The 17,516-nt window shown below is 49.7% G+C and overlaps 1 protein-coding gene across 2 annotated transcripts in view; it reads right to left on the minus strand.

Moving 5' to 3' along the window:
* Positions 1–15,719, minus strand: part of WDR37 (WD repeat domain 37) — a 158,466-nt gene extending 142,747 nt beyond the window's left edge. For both annotated transcript variants that reach the window (XM_069729700.1, XM_069729699.1), the window contains exons 1-2: positions 15,637–15,719; positions 5,157–5,225 (exon numbers count right to left, since the gene is read on the minus strand). The gene's annotated coding sequence lies outside the window, so the exon portion shown is untranslated. The remainder of the gene's footprint in view (positions 1–5,156; positions 5,226–15,636) is intronic.
* Between the last annotated feature and the right edge of the window lie 1,797 nt (positions 15,720–17,516).

The raw sequence follows: 17,516 nt of genomic DNA on the forward strand, positions 1-17,516 counted from the left end.
AGCAGCCACCACAGCCTCCAGACACTGCTCCGAGAGGTGGACTGTTTTCCCTCCCTGTAGATCTCACATTTTGAGGGACCACAGGTTCTCTATGGGGTTCAGATCAGGTGAACAAGGGGACCATGTCTTTATTTTGTCTTCTTTGAGACCTTTACTGGCCAGCTACGTGTGGAGTAGTTGGAGGCATGTGATGGAGCATTGTCCTGCATGAAAATCATGTTTTTCTTGAACGATACCGACATCTTCCTGTACCACTGCTTGAAGAAGTCTTCCAGAAACTGGCAGTAGGTCTGGGAGTTGATCTTCACTCCATCCTCAACCCTAAGGCTAAGTGCACACGTTCAGGAATTCATGCAGAAAATTCCTGTGAAAAACCGGACATTTTCTGCATGAAATCCGGAAGAAAACCGCATGCGTTTTTTGCCGCGTTTTTGTCGCGTTTTTTCCGGACACTTCCCAATGCATTTTGCAGTGGGAAATCCGCATAAAACCCGCAAAAAGAATGAGCATGTCCGGATTTTGTGCCTGATGCGTTTTTCATGCGGAAGAAAACGCATCATGTGCACAAAACATGCGGAATTCATTCTAAATGATGGGATGCTTCTTGTATGCGTTTTTTTTGCGGTTTTATAGCGTTTTTATAGGGAAAAACCGCGAAAAAAACCGGAACGTGTGAACACAGCCTAAAAGGTCCCACAAGTTCATCTTTGATGATCCCAGCCCATACCAGTACCCCACCTCCACCTTGCTGGCATTGAGTCGGAGTGGAGCTCTCTGCCCATTACTGATCCAGCCTCTGGCCCATCCATCTGGTCCATCAAGAGTCACTCTCATTTCATCAGTCCACAAAACCTTTGAAAAGTCAGTCTTAAGATATTTCTTGGCCCAGTCTTGACGTTTTATCTTATGTTTCTTGTTCAGAGGTGGTCGTTTTTCAGCCTTCCTTACCTTGGCCATGTCCCTGAGTATCGCACACCGTGTGCTTTTTGTTACTCCAGTAACGTCGCAGCTCTGAAATATGGCAAAACTGGTGGCAAATGGCATCTTGGTAGCTTCACGCTTGATTTTCCTCAATTCATGGGCAGTTATTTTGCGCCTTTTTTGACCAACACGTTTCTTGCGACCCTGTTGGCTATTTGCCATGAAACGCTTGATTGTTCGGTGATCACGCTTCAACAGTTTGGCAATTTCAACGCTGCTGCATCCCTCTGCAAGACATCTCACAATTTTGGACTTTTCAGAGCCAGTCAGATCTCTCTTCTGACCCATTTTTTTTTCCAAAGGAAAGGAAGTTGCCTAATAATTAAGCACACCTTAGGCCTGTCCCACACGTCCAGATAATTCCGGTACCGGAAAAAAATCGGTACCGGAATTATCCGTGTCCGTGTGCTTACGTAGCACATCAATGTGGCACACGTGCAGCAGCCGTGTGCCGCCCGTGTGCCAACTGAGGACCACACTGACCGTGCAGGAGACAGCGCTACAGTTAAGCGCTGTCCCCTGCGTGCGGTGCTGAAGCCGGTATTCATCCCTTCATCCCAGCAGCGTTCGCTGGAGAGAAGGAATGAATAATCTTTTTTTTCTCTCTTTTCCCTTAAAAATAAAGTTTGTGCGTCCCCTCCCGCTTCCCATCCCCTGTGCGCCCCCCCGCTTGCCAGGAAATACTCACTGACACCCAGCTCCAGTGATGTCTACTCAGCGCCGGCAGCAGGCCCTGTGTGAGCGGTCAAGTGGTCCCGCTCATTAGAGTGAGGAATATGCGCATATTCCTCACTGTAATGAGCGGGACCACGTGACCGCTCACACAGCACAGGCTGCAGCCGCTGAGAGGAGACATCGCTGGAGCTGGGTGTCAGTGAGTATTTCCTGGCAAGCTGGGGGGGCGCATAGGGGATGGGAGGCGGGTGGAGACGCACAAACTTTATTTTTAAGGGGAAAGAAAAAAAAAAAAAAAGATTATTCATTCCTTCTCTCCAGCGAACGCTGCTGGGAAGAAGGGATGAATTCCGGCTTCAGCACCACACGCGGGGGGACAGCGCTTACAGTAGCGCTGTCTCCTGCACGGCACACAGACTGCACATGGACAGCATCCGTGTGCGGTACGTGTTTTACACGTACCCATTGGCTTTAATGGGTCCGTGTGATCCGTGCGTTCCCACAAACGCTGACATGTCTCCGTGTTTTTCAAACGGACACACGGTCCGTGAAAACACGCTGACATGTGCAGAGACACATTGATTTTAATGTGTCTATGTGAGTCAGTGTCTCCGGTACGTGAGGAAACGGTCACCTCACGTACCGGAGCCACTGACGTGTGAAACTGGCCTTATATAGGGTTTTGATGTCATTACACAACACCCCTCCTCATTACAGAGATGGACATCACCTGATTTACTTAATTGGTAGTTGGCTCTCAAGCCTGAATAGCTTGGAGTAGGACAACATGTATAAAAAGTATCATGTGATCAAAATACAACTTGCCTAAGAATTCTGCACACAGTGTAATTTGTCCACATATATTACATTTACACACATACATACACACAAAATGGATGGATGAATTGAACAGACAGAATTTCTGAAACGATCTGAATGAAAGATGCTTTTGCCTTACATGGCTGAAATCAAAGTCAAAGATAAAGAATTCAAACTGCGTCTAATGGTTTAGAAAAGCACTGAACCGTCCCTAACACAGCCAGCGAGATATGCAAGAAGCAATCAGGAGCAATGCAAACAATGAACGCTGTGACACAGAACAAATGTGCGGGCAGCGGATACATTACAAGCATTCCTCCTGAACATACACAAAACGGCTCTGCTGCTCTGATCCAGCACTTATTTTTTGGTTACCGGTATTTTAATTTTTGTTTAGCTTTAATTTTACTATGCACCACTGTATTTTACACTATTATTTAATTACAAATTTATTTTATTTTTTTAAATTAGTGCTTTCAAATGGAATCTGTCAGTAGGATCAGCCCTCCTAAACCGTCTATATGAGGCTGTAGGTCATAGAAAGTTAAATAAAATGATACCTTGATGTCTGGGATCCGATGTCTTATTCCAGAGAAACCCACGTTATTCTTGTATGTAAATAAGCTGTTAAGATCTATACATAGAGCTAAGATCAAAGACCTGAATCGCCCCAAAGCATATTATAAATGATAGGGAGTTGCCAGTGTGAGACATGTAACGACTGACCGTCTGCTCTCCTGAGCTACACTTCTCACACTGAGATCTCCCCTTTAATTTGAAATAATATCTGGTGCAGATTCTCAGGGAGATCTATGTCCGACCTATAGATCTTAAAAGCTCATTTACATATGAAAGAACCGCTCGCATAACTATTTTTTGTCATTAGATCTGTGTGTGAATGGACTCACCACCTCTCGTGGCCGCCTGTTCCACTCATTGATCACCCTCACTGTCAAAAAGCGTTTTCTAATATGTAATCTGTATCTTCTCCCACTGCTTCTCGTGTTTCCATGTGCAAATGAGAATAATGATGATCCCTCTACACTGTGACAGCCCTTCAGATATTTGTAGACAGCTATTACGTTAAGTCTGGACTGTGAATAGTGCTAAACTGCAATACCAGACATATCCACTCACAAGAAAGGCGTTATTTAGCGTAGAAAAAAAAAAATTATGATCCTCTTTTCTTAAACCAAGTTAATAAAGCTTAATATTAAACGTGGCTTCTCAACACTGGCATAAGATGAAGTTCATGAGCCCTAATGCAAAACCTCCGATAGGCTCCCAGCACCAAGCTATGAGGGTCCTCAACAGGAGTGGTCTCCTCCTATCCACCATGCAACAGGAGTGGTCTCCTCCTATCCACCATGCAACAGGAGTGGTCTCCTCCTATCCACCATGCAACAGGAGTGGTCTCCTCCTATCCACCATGCAACAGGAGTGGTCTCCTCCTATCCACCATGCAACAGGAGTGGTCTCCTCCTATCCACCATGCAACAGGAGTGGTCTCCTCCTATCCACCATGCAACAGGAGTGGTCTCCTCCTATCCACCATGCAACAGGAGTGGTCTCCTCCTATCCACCATGCAACAGGAGTGGTCTCCTCCTATCCACCATGCAACAGGAGTGGTCTCCTCCTATCCACCATGCAACAGGAGTGGTCTCCTCCTATCCACCATGCAACAGGAGTGGTCTCCCCCTATCCACCATGCAACAGGAGTGGTCTCCCCCTATCCACCATGCAACAGGAGTGGTCTCCCCCTATCCACCATGCAACAGGAGTGGTCTCCCCCTATCCACCATGCAACAGGAGTGGTCTCCCCCTATCCACCATGCAACAGGAGTGGTCTCCCCCTATCCACCATGCAACAGGAGTGGTCTCCCCCTATCCACCATGCAACAGGAGTGGTCTCCCCCTATCCACCATGCAACAGGAGTGGTCTCCCCCTATCCACCATGCAACAGGAGTGGTCTCCCCCTATCCACCATGCAACAGGAGTGGTCTCCCCCTATCCACCATGCAACAGGAGTGGTCTCCCCCTATCCACCATGCAACAGGAGTGGTCTTCTCCTATCCACCATACAACAGGAGTGGTCTTCTCCTATACACCATACAACAGGAGTGGTCTTCTCCTATACACCATACAACAGGAGTGGTCTTCTCCTATACACCATACAACAGGAGTGGTCTTCTCCTATACACCATACAACAGGAGTGGTCTTCTCCTATACACCATACAACAGGAGTGGTCTTCTCCTATACACCATACAACAGGAGTGGTCTTCTCCTATACACCATACAACAGGACTGGTCTCCTCCTATACACCATCTATACACCATACAACAGGACTGGTCTTCTCCTATACACCATACAACAGGACTGGTCTCCTCCTATCCACCATACAACAGGACTGGTCTCCTCCTATACACCATCTATACACCATACAACAGGACTGGTCTTCTATACACCATACAACAGGACTGGTCTCCTCCTATACACCATACGGTCGCCCTCGGCTATAGGGCACAGATGAAAAGGCAACTATTTTTGTTTTTCAATACAATTATGACGATTCAGTGCTATTGCCGGAGGTCTCCGTGGATGGACCCCACTAATACCATCTTCTGTAGGACATATCAGATACCATGTTATATTCCCACTAGGGAATGATCCACTCACCGGTTTTAAGCAGAGCGGTCCTCCTGGCCCATTAGGGTTTTATAATGTCTGATAGATGGAGCAATTGTCCTAAAATTAAAAAGAAAGAAACGTCTGAAGCAACATATCAAGTTATATCATAAGGGGTTGTCCATTCGATAAATTCACAATAAAAGCCGGTATATGGTAAGCCATTAACATAGGGTGCATTCTCCTCACTTTGGTGGGTGTATTAGGTCACATCTAGGCTGTCTGCTTCCATAAACATTTATTGGACCTTTCAGATTTCAAAGTCTCCTTAGGAGTCCAGTGGGCGGTCCTACCTAGTGAGTGCGCACACAGGGAAGACTGGATTACCGGTCAGGACCACCCACTGGACTCCTAAGTCCAGAATAAGGAGTGATCACAATAAATAAAATTAACGATGACAATTTTTTTCTGTATGGGTGCAGCATGAACTATTCTCTTTTGTATTTCGGATGAGAATAGTCTATGCAAGCCTATGGATGAGCAAATTAAAAAAAATAAAATTCAGACCATCCATATAGGATCTGATTTTTATGGATATATTGCAATTTTTAACATTTTATCCCATGGACGTATAAATACCAATGTCACATGGATGTAAAAACGGACACATGGTGACAAAACCGATGAAAGTTGGACGATTTTTATTCTGCTTGTCTGAACCCTTCTACGTCGGAGCTCCATCTGTTTAAGGCCGGTTTCACACGTCCAGATAATTCTGGTACCGGAAAAAAAAAATAAAAATCGGTACCGGAATTATCCGTGTCCGTGTGCCCCTACGTTTCTGTGGCACACGTGCGGCACACGTGTGCCGCCTGTGTGCCCACTGGGTACCACACGCACCATGTTGGGTACCACACGTACCAGCATCTGGTACTGAAGCCCCGATTCATATCTTCCCTGCAACAGCGTTTGCTGCAGAGAAGATATAGATAATAGTGTTTAAAATAAAGATCTATGCAACGCTGTTCTGAAAATACTCACCCGGCTCCCTCGTTGGCTGTCGCTGCTTCCTCTCCTGGCCGCATCTTCTCCTGTATGCGGTCACGTTGGGCCACCGATTACAGTAATGAATATGCGGCTCCACCCCTATGGGAGGTGGAGCCGCATATTCATTACTGTAAATGAGCGGCCCCACGTGACCGCATACAGGAGAAGATGCGGCCAGGAGAGGAAGCAGCGACAGCCAACGAGGGAGCCGGGTGAGTATTTTCAGAACAGCGGGGGGAGGGGGGAGGGGCGCGCACAGGGGGTGGGAGGGCGGGGGGCGCATAGATCTTTATTTTAAACACTATTATTCATATCTTCTCTGCAGCAAACGCTGCTGCAGGGAAGATATGAATCGCGGCTTCAGCACCAGTGGGGGGACAGCGCTTAATGTAGTGCTGTCTCCTGCACGGCACACGGACTGCACACGGACAACGTCCGTGTGTGGTACATGTTTTACACGGACCCATTGACTTTAATGGGTCCGTGTAATACATGCGCTCCCACGAACACGGACATGTCTCTGTGTTTGGCACACGGAGACACGGTCTGCAAAAAAACAATGACATCTGCACAGATGCATTGATTTTTATGTGTCTACGTGAGTCAGTGGCTCCGGTACGTGAGGAAACTGTCACCTCATGTACCGGAGCCACTGACGTGTGAAACAGGCCTAATGGATCCACTGAAAAGAGTCAATGGATGAAACACTATCTGCGTCAGTGACAAAACCGGGAACAATCAAAAAACGAATGCAGCTCGGATGACAAGGATGTGGGATGTGTACCTGGAGCCTCCAGCAGAAGCTTTCCCCACAAACCTACAGATCAGTCAGTTCCACCAGCTTTAAGGCTCGCCGCCCTCAGGTAGCTCTGCATGTACAACGGCTCAGGTTCCCTTTAAGAGTCATCCATCTGGAGAAACAGGATTTGTTTTATGCTCCTCCAAATGATTAAACTTTATGCTGATCACGTCGCAGCTCCCAAAACAAATGTGTATGGGGCCAAAGCACAACGTAGCTTTCAAGAATTTCATGGATCAGCAGGCGCTGCGGTACAGGCTTCTAGGTCGCCTCCCTGACACAGTAATATTCAGAGAAATTTGGCAGGCACGGTGGCTCAGTGGTTAGCACTGTAGCATGGCAGCGCTGGGGACCAAGGGTCAAAGACCACCAAGGACAACATCTGCAAGGAGTTTATCTTCTCCCCGTGTTTTAGTAGATTTCCTCCAGTTTCCCCAAACACTCCAAAGACATACTGATAGGGAATCTGGATTGTGAGCCCCAATGGGGACAGCGATGCCAATGTCTGCTATACAGGCAAGTAAAAGAAATAAAATAAAGCCGCCTGAGGCACCAATATGTATGGTCGGGTCTGGACAGAGACAGACCGCACGCGGACGACATCTGCATCTGTCTATGTTTTACACTTGATCTATTTATTTGAGTCGGCGAGTTTGACCAGTGATTTGGATCAAAAATAGTCATGTCTCCATTTTTTCCCGAAGTTCGGTCCTCATAGAAACACAGATTTGTGGACTGTCGCCTAGATTATAACAAGCGCAACTTCAATCCATGTAAAACCCGTATGTGAGATCAGACGACTGAATGAGGCCTAACCCTAAAGGTAGGCGCCATCTGCAGCACAGGCAACGGCGGCCCTACAGTACTAGGGTGGTCCCACAGTACTAGGGTGGCCCCACAGTACTAGGGTGGTCCTACAGTACTAGGGTGGCCCCACAGTACTAGGGTGGCCCCACAGTACTAGGGTGGCCCCACAGTACTAGGGTGGCCCCACAGTACTAGGGTGGCCCCACAGTACTAGGGTGGTCCCACAGTACTAGGGTGGCCCCACAGTACTAGGGTGGCCCCACAGTACTAGGCTGGCCCCACAGTACTAGGGTGGCCCCACAGTACTAGGGTGGCCCCACAGCACTAGGGTGGCCCCACAGCACTAGGGTGGCCCCACAGCACTAGGGTGGCCCCACAGCACTAGGGTGGCCCCACAGCACTAGGGTGGCCCCACAGCACTAGGGTGGCCCCACAGCACTAGGGTGGTCCTACAGTACTAGGGTGGTCCTACAGTACTAGGGTGGCCCTACAGTACTAGGGTGGTCCCACAGTACTAGGATGGTCCCACAGCACTAGGGTGGTCCCACAGCACTAGGGTGGTCCCACAGCACTAGGGTGGCCCCACAGTACTAGGGTGGCCCCACAGTACTAGGGTGGCCCCACAGTACTAGGGTGGTCCTTAAGTACTAGGGTGGTCCTACAGTACTAGGGTGGCCCTACAGTACTAGGGTGGTCCATCCACCCTGTGCTGGCCTAGATTTCGGGCGGAGACGGACAACCGCAGTGCCATAGCGATGCTCGTCACGCAAAATGAATACCTCACCAATTGGGGGGGGGGGGGGAGGTGGAATTGGCCATTTTTCGAAAAGTGAAATTGGTGACTGAAAAAGTCAAGTTGGGCTGAGATAAAAAAGGGAGCAGGTAATATTACCTCACATACACTCTCCCAAGATCAATGACTAGACTCTAGAGTCACTAGAGAATGAAACCAGAACTTGCCCTGATGACGAGGGGAGGGTGTGAGCAGTGTCGGACTGGGTTGGCAACACCCCACCAGTAACATTGATTCTCGGGGCCCACTATCAGTTCCAAGCAAAAAACAAGACCCTAATACACAAGTTTACTTTTGCTTCTGTGTAATATTCATTTGTCTAGCTTGTTTAATAAATTAGAATTTTTTTCTGCAAATTATAAAGCAAGCGTAATAGAACTGCTCACTAGCACGCCTACAGGGCGGCCCACCAGAGGATTCTCCAGTACCCCCGTGGGCCAGTCCAAGCCTGTGTTTGGGCCTAAACCACTGCGGTAATAAGGGTCCTCACAGTCCCGTCTGTCGCAGCACAAGCCGCTGCCACCCATGGAAACACTGCGTCACTGGGAAGGACCAGTTTCTAAGTAACTCTGGCAGGCAAGGAGAGAACTTTCAATGAACTCTATCAGAAGAGTGAAAATAGCAGGGCACGGCAGCGTGGGACGGGCGAGAGAGAACAGCGCTTTACTGCTCTCATCGAGATCAGGTCCCACCCAAAACACGTGGAAGGGTTTGATTAGAAATCTAAGAATAATATCCAGAATAGAGGAGGACCGGGATTACGTCTCCTTCATACAGCGACCGTCAGGTGACGGCTCAATTACCGCTGCTGCTAGTTTCCTCCAGAACCGGCACTGTCAGGATGCAGGTTACATCAGCCGGGCACCATGGTCCCTAAGGTTGGCATGAAAGCTTGCGAGTCCTCACATCATGCAAAGCGTGAGCGGTCAGGATCCTCTGTGCCGGCAGCGGGGGTCATGCGATGTGCACACTCACAGCCACATTCCAACTAGACGTGCTCAGCCTCGCTCAATACAAGCAAATCAAGAGAGGTTGATCAAGTCTAGTCGAAATGTGACTGCAGACTTTCGTGCCAAACCTGGAGAACTCCTTTAATGTTTACATTTATTGCTTTTTTACAGCAGAATACATTTTTCAGAATTTGCAAAGCTCACAAAACAGCAGAGGGCAAGAAAAAAAAACACTCAGGAAGAAATCTAAAGAGTCCAGCCTGTCCTGATTGCACGCTACATTTGCTACAAATACCTAACACCAAGAATTTTGCTGATTTTTTTTTAGCTGTATGTGGAAAAAAAAGAGTTGGTGGAGAATTGGCACCAAGAGAATCTGCCAATAGTAGTTTCCTATGTAGTCTGAGAGCAGAATTATGCAGGGGCTGAGAACAGATTCTAGCGATGTGTCACTTAATGTGCTGTGTTCTGCTGTTTCCGTAAAATCTGTTTTAATCAGCAGATTAGCTCTACAGGACTAGTGCTCACATGTCTCCTGGTCATCTGCTCTGTATAACCCCGCCCCCACCCCTGATTGGCAGCTTTCTGCCTATGCACAGTGTACACAGGAAGCTGGCAATCAGTGGTGTGGGCGGGGTTATACAGAGCTCCACGTTCAGAGAAGAGATCTGCAACAGGGAAAGCAGCGATTGTAAAATGATCACACCATAAAGACCAGTATGTGACAGCACTGGAATCAGGATCTCTGCCCCTACATTATGAGGTTCTCAGATTACATAGAAAAAAAAACAGTGACAATTTAAGGATACATTGAAAAGTGTTTAAGTAGTCCACTAAAAAACAATAATACCAAAAACGATGTAATTTGGCTTTTCAATCCTTTGCTATAGACTTACAAGTACAGCAATCACATGCGCATAGTGACACCGTCCTCAAAGATAGTGTGAAAGCCCTCCAGGGAGCGCTGAAGGGGCGACATTGTAACCTGGCTCCGCTTCATCCCAGTGACGGACGGATAATGCATTTTGCACACTGGTGAGGATTCCATTCTCTGCCTCATACTTCCAAGAAGAAGCGTGCAACAAGTTATGTGCCCGTCTATACATAATCAGGCAGCAATTAGTTGGATGGTATTTTAATTCCAGTGTGAAAAGGGCCCAAACATTACTCGCATTCTGTCCAGAACTCCTGACAATGCACAGAATACATTATTTATCCCACTTAAAAGGGAATCTGTCAGCAGGCTCTTGCTGTATAACCTGAGGACACCATGAAGAAGGGGGTAAAACACAGATTTCACTGTTGTGTCACTTATCAGGCTGTATCACATGGTGATCATCATTGCTGGACTACTGCACGTGCATATTAGTCTGACTCCACCCCCTCCTGTGATAAGCTGCTCAGTGATTATAGACAATGTACATACAGGGCCTGGTGTGGGCGGGGTTAGCTTTATCAGCTCTGCCGCATTGCTATATCTAGGACCTCTGTGGCAGAACGTGTGCACCCAGTAATCTAAGTAATTCATCGTTGGATTCAGGGCCACTTTGCCTGCATCATGCTGCTCTGAGATGAGGTAGCAAAAAGTTAGTGACATATTCCCTTTAATTAAACCAGTAATGACTAAATATGCAACAATTAGGCTTAAGTGGAATTTCAAATCTGAAATATATATATATATATATATATATATATATATATATATATATATATATATATATATATATATATATATTTTTTTATTTTTTTTTTTTATGTCGGTGCTGACTTAGAAGCCCCATGCAGTAAGGAGTCGTAGATATAGGGTAGCACTCAGATCCTCTGCAGGCAGACATTGGGAGAAAGGCCGCAGAGAAACAACCATTATTTCACCTACAATTAAACAATCCCCAATGTCCACCAGTTCTCTTCTTCTGTAGAGTCATGACTTAAATATTCTGTTCAGACATCTGTCACAAATCTGGATGCCGACCTACATGGTCACTAGTGAGGTGTTCTACACTCAGATGATGGAGTCATACTAAATTTCAACCACAGAATTTTGCTGCAACTCTGGACAAAATGGCGGCATAACCTAGAGCTAAAAAATAAAAAAAAAATAAAAAAAAAAAAGCAATGTGACTGCGATGTGTCCTAGAGTCTACCAGCATCAGAGGTGTGGTAACCACAGTGCAGCAAAAAAAAAAAAACCATTGGCTCCGTATGTGAACGCGGCTTAATCAGAATTAAGCTGAATTTAGATGTCCAAATATCATGAACCGAGGCAGATCGTCCTCTACAGACCAACCGAAGGTCTCTTGAGCCCCCCCCCCCAAAAAAAAAAAAAACCCGCGTCACAATTTGCTCTTCGAGAAAAATTACACAGTATAAATTGATGTTCTGTAATCGGTGATGACGCACCGCCGGCCAATGTTGGGCAGATTATTTTATGCATAGTGCAAACAAGATTTGGTAAAACCTCATCCCCTTTCCCGGTACTGTAATATTCTGAGCGGAAAATCCCCAGTGTATCTGGATGTGAAATCTGCAGCGCGTCCGCTACGTGTGAACGCGCCCCGAGGGACGTAGTGGCAGAAATATCAGATTTCAGACAATTTGAAGAAAAAAAAAAAAAGACTCCTAATTAAATATTCAGCGCAGGATCTAGTGGCTGGAAACATAGGGCCATGTGTGCAGGTGCCAGCACCAAACCATGCAGTAACAATCTTCTCCGACTGTCGAGGGGTTTCCTGCATCCCCCCTTTACTTGATCCTTTTTCACTGAAGATCAGAAAATCTTTGATTTTTCACTTTAAAGCAAGTTCTTTATTTTACACATTTCTTTCAGAAGAATATATACCGAAAATAAAGCAAAAAAAGGCAGCGTTTATGCTACGTGTGAACACGGTTTAGGACAGGCCTGTAAATAAACCAAATCGTGCACATACACTATACCCTAAATTCTCCACCTATTAACAATACATCCTAGCTAGCGAGAAATCAGCATTTGAATCAATATGCAAATTAAGCTGAAGTGCTTTCAGGGCATGAAAGCACTTCCAAAGCCTCCGTCATTGCGGCTCTATTCCCTGCCCAGCGCTGCATCCTCCTGATTGACATCACACAGATAAAGGAGTGGTCAGACAAGTAGAAGGAGGCAGCGCAGGCGGGGAATAGAGCCGCAGTGAGAGGTATGGGAAGTGCTTCCCCGACCTGAAAGCACTTCAGCTTCATTTGCATACTGATTCAAATGCTGATTTCTCAATAACAGAAAAAAGGACCGCCTAGCTAAAAGGTGAGGACGGACTTGTTTTTGCAGGAGCCAGATTCACATATAAATAGGTTGGAGAGTAAAATACTGCTGACAGATTCACTTTAAGTTAAAGGGAACCTGTCACCCCGTTTTTTCAGATTGAGCTATAAATACTGTTAAATAGGGCCTGCGCTGTGCGTTACTATAGTGTATGTAGTGTACCCCGATTCCCCATGTATGCTGAGAAATACATTACCAAAGTCGCCGTTTTCGCCTGTCAATCAGGCTGGTCTGGTCAGGTGGGCGTGTTCACAGCGCTCTTTTCTTCCCCAGCTTTCCGTTGGTGGCGTAGTGGTGTGCGCATGTCCAGAGTTCCGACTTCCCTGCGCCCACGTGAAGACACAGCGCGCGATCTGCGCTGTAATCCCTTGCATCGGTGGGGGCGGCCATCTTCCTGGGGCCGCGCGTGCGCAGATGGAGTGCTCTGCTGCACGGGGCTTCAGGAAAATGGCCGCGGGCAGCCGCGCGTGCGCATTAGAGATCGCGGCCGCCATTTTCCCAAAGCCGAGATGCAAACTCGGCTTTGGGAAAATGGCCGCCGCGATCTCTAATGCGCACGCGCGGCTGCCCGCGGCCATTTTCCTGAAGCCCCGTGCAGCAGAGTACTCCATCTGCGCACGCGCGGCCACAGGAAGATGGCCGCCCCCACCGATGCAAGGGATTACAGCGCAGATCGCGCGCTGTGTCTTCACGTGGGCGCAGGGAAGTCGGAACTCTGGACATGCGCACACCACTACGCCACCAACGGAAAGCTGGGGAAGAAAAGAGCGCTGTGAACACGCCCACCTGACCAGACCAGCCTGATTGACAGGCGAAAACGGCGACTTTGGTAATGTATTTCTCAGCATAGGTGGGGAATCAGGGTACACTACATACACTATAGTAACGCACAGCGCAGGCCCTATTTAACAGTATTTATAGCTCAATCTGAAAAAACGGGGTGACAGGTTCCCTTTAAAGGGATTGTCTCATCTCCTTGTTAGGAGTGCACCTCTATCCAGCCTCCAGACATCCTGGAAGGGGCGGTGCTATCCTGAAGATTGACATTCGGGACTAGTGATGTGTGCGCTGTCACTGCAGCGTGGGAACCCTGAGGCCAGTTGGCTGCAGGGATCCGGACAGCAACGGAGCAGCAAGCATAAGTTCTATTGTAGAGAGCTTGTAAGCACAGCACATTTGCCTATGAGGCCGACCACTGCTGATAGACTGCAGAGGTGGCAATCCCCCTGCCCATGAGAAAGGAGAGGATTTTTAACAAGACGTAAGTTGTACAGTTTCTCGCTTCTACAAAAATGTAGCAATTACCCATTTAATAAGATAAGCAGACAGCCCCCTTATAACTATTTGGTTTTGCTTGGACTTATGGTGGATTCCGTCATCCAGAAGCTTCAGACTACATTACTTGTCAGCGTGTCACAAACGCTTTGCTCAGTTATGCTGCAAAGATAAAATATATCTTAGCATTTGCAGCACATCACCAAAAATTATTTGTGATTAATTTGGCCCAAAAGAAAACGATACAAAAAAAAAAAAAAAACTAAGATGACAAGCGATGACATGATCATTTCTCCCAGATTATTGAGGTTACCACCGCCTGCCTGGGCAGGGGGTCAACCATTGCCCGCCTGCGAGGGGTGATCTCTGCCCGCCTGCGAGGGGTGATCTCTGCTCGCCTGCACTGGGGTCACCACTGCCCACCTGCACAGGGGGGGGATCTCTGCCCGCCTGCATTGGGGTCACCACTGCTCGCCTGCACGGGGGGGATCTCTGCCTGCCTGCATTGGGGGGGTGGATCTCTGCCCGCCTGCATTGGGGTCACCACTGCCCACCTGCACGGAGGAGATCTCTGCCCGCCTGCATGGGGGGTGGATCTCTGCCCGCCTGCATGGGGGGGGGTGGATCTCTGCCCGCCTGCATTGGGGTCACCACTGTCCGCCTGCTGCACGGGGGGATCTCTGCTTGCATTGGGGGGGGGGTGGATCTCTGCCCGCCTGCATTGAGGTCACCACTGCCTGCCTGCACGGGGGGGATCTCTGCCTGCCTGCATTGGGGTCACCACTGCCCGCCTGAACGGGGGGGGGGAATCTCTGCCTGCCTGCATTGGGGGGGGGGGATCTCTGCCCGCCTGCATTGGGGTCACCACTGCCCGCCTGCACAGGGGGGATCTCTGCCCGCCTGCACTGGGGTCACCACTGCCCGCCTGCACGGGGGGATCTCTGCCCGCCTGCATTGGGGTCACCACTGCCCGCCTGCAAAGGGGGGGGATCTCTGCCCGCCTGCATTGGGGTCACCACTGCCCGCCTTTGAGGGGTGATCTCTGCCCGCCTGCACAGGGTGATCTCTGCCCGCATGCACGGGGGGGGGGGGGATCTCTGCCTGCCTGCATTGGGGTCACCACTGCCCGCCTGCACGGGGGGATCTCTGCTTGCCTGCATTGGGGTCACCACTGCCCGCCTGCACGGGGGGGATCTCTGCCTGCCTGCATTGGGGTCACCACTGCCCGCCTGCACGGGGGGGGATCTCTGCCTGCCTGCATTGGGGTCACCACTGCCCGCCTGCACGGGGGGGATCTCTGCCTGCCTGCATTGGGGTCACCACTGCCTGTATATGTAGGGTGCAGCTACATTGGTCACCAGTGAGCAGCAGGGAGATGTGAAGACAGGTGATTAGCAGTCGTGACATGCACCAATGTCGAGCGGCTGCTCCCTGTATCCTTAGTGTCTGGTCCTCAGTGCCCAGTGCTGTCATCCCCCATCCTCCTACCGTGCAGCTGCTGTTTCCACCCTCCCCTCACCGCCCTGCACCCCCGATCCCCCCATCACCCACCCGGCAGCCCCCGGTACCTGCACAGCAGCCGTACGAGCAGCCCGGGCTCCCACCTCCTGTTCACTACCCCGCACACGCACAGCAGCTCCGGACATTTGCCTTGACAACGGAAGTCCCGCCCCCTTCCTGGCCTGTCACACACCAGCTCCACAAAGTCGGCGCCGATTGGATGCTGTACCTCTGCAGTCATTGGTCAAAACGAACGTCCATTAGGCGCTCCAGGTGGCACTGCCACGCCCCCCGCCTGCTGTCAGACTGTCAGGATGGAGCAGAGCGCAGTGTGTGTGATACCGGCCTGTGTGTATGATGGAGCAGAGCGCAGTGTGTGGGATACCGGCCTGTGTGTATGATGGAGCAGGCGCAGTGTGTGTGATACCGGCCTGTGTGTATGATGGAGCAGAGCGCAGTGTGTGTGATACCGGCCTGTGTGTGTGATGGAGCAGGCGCAGTGTGTGTGATACCGGCCTGTGTATGATGGAGCAGGCGCAGTGTGTGTGATACCGGCCTGTGTGTGTGATGGAGCAGAGCGCAGTGTGTGTGATACCGGCCTGTGTGTATGATGGAGCAGGCGCAGTGTGTGTGATACCGTCCTGTGTGTGTGATGGAGCAGAGCGCAGTGTGTGTGATACCGGCCTGTGTGTATGATGGAGCAGGCGCAGTGTGTGTGATACCGTCCTGTGTGTATGATGGAGCAGAGCGCAGTGTGTGTGATACCGGCCTGTGTGTGTGATGGAGCAGGCGCAGTGTGTGTGATACTGGCCTGTGTGTATGATGGAGCAGAGCGCAGTGTGTGTGATACCGGCCTGTGTGTATGATGGAGCAGGCGCAGTGTGTGTGATACCGGCCTGTGTGTGTGATGGAGCAGGCGCAATGTGTGTGATACCGGCCTGTGTGTGTGATGGAGCAGAGCGCAGTGTGTGTGATACCGGCCTGTGTGTGTGATGGAGCAGAGCGCAGTGTGTGTGATACCGGCCTGTGTGTATGATGGAGCAGGCGCAGTGTGTGTGATACCGGCCTGTGTGTGTGATGGAGCAGAGCACAGTGTGTGTGATACCGGCCTGTGTGTGTGATGGAGCAGGCGCAGTGTGTGTGATACCGGCCTGTGTGTGTGATGGAGCAGGCGCAATGTGTGTGATACCGGCCTGTGTGTATGATGGAGCAGAGCGCAGTGTGTGTGATACCGGCCTGTGTGTATGATGGAGCAGAGCGCAGTGTGTGTGATACCGGCCTGTGTGTATGATGGAGCAGAGCGCAGTGTGTGTGATACCGGCCTGTGTGTATGATGGAGCAGACGCAGTGTGTGTGATACCGGCCTGTGTGTATGATGGAGCAGAGCGCAGTGTGTGTGATACCGGCCTGTGTGTGTGATGGAGCAGAGCGCAGTGTGTGGGATACCGGCCTGTGTGTGTGATGGAGCAGGCGCAATGTGTGTGATACCGGCCTGTGTGTATGATGGAGCAGAGCGCAGTGTGTGTGATACCGGCCTGTGTGTATGATGGAGCAGGCGCAGTGTCTGTGATACCGGCCTGTGTGTATGATGGAGCAGAGCGCAGTGTGTGTGATACCGGCCTCTGTGTATGATGGAGCAGAGCGCAGTGTGTGTGATACCGGCCTGTGTGTATGATGGAGCAGGCGCAGTGTGTGTGATACCGGCCTGTGTGTACGATGGAGCAGGCGCAGTGTGTGTGATACCGGCCTGTGTGTATGATGGAGCAGGCGCAGTGTGTGTGATACCGGCCTGTGTGTATGATGGAGCAGGCGCAGAGTGTGTGATACCGGCCTGTGTGTATGATGGAGCAGAGCGCAGTGTGTGTGATACCGGCCTGTGTGTATGATGGAGCAGAGCGCAGTGTGTGTGATACCGGCCTGTGTGTATGATGGAGCAGGCGCAGTGTGT

Source organism: Ranitomeya imitator, chromosome 6 (genome assembly GCF_032444005.1).
Source record: "Ranitomeya imitator isolate aRanImi1 chromosome 6, aRanImi1.pri, whole genome shotgun sequence".
Taxonomy (NCBI): domain Eukaryota; kingdom Metazoa; phylum Chordata; class Amphibia; order Anura; family Dendrobatidae; genus Ranitomeya; species Ranitomeya imitator.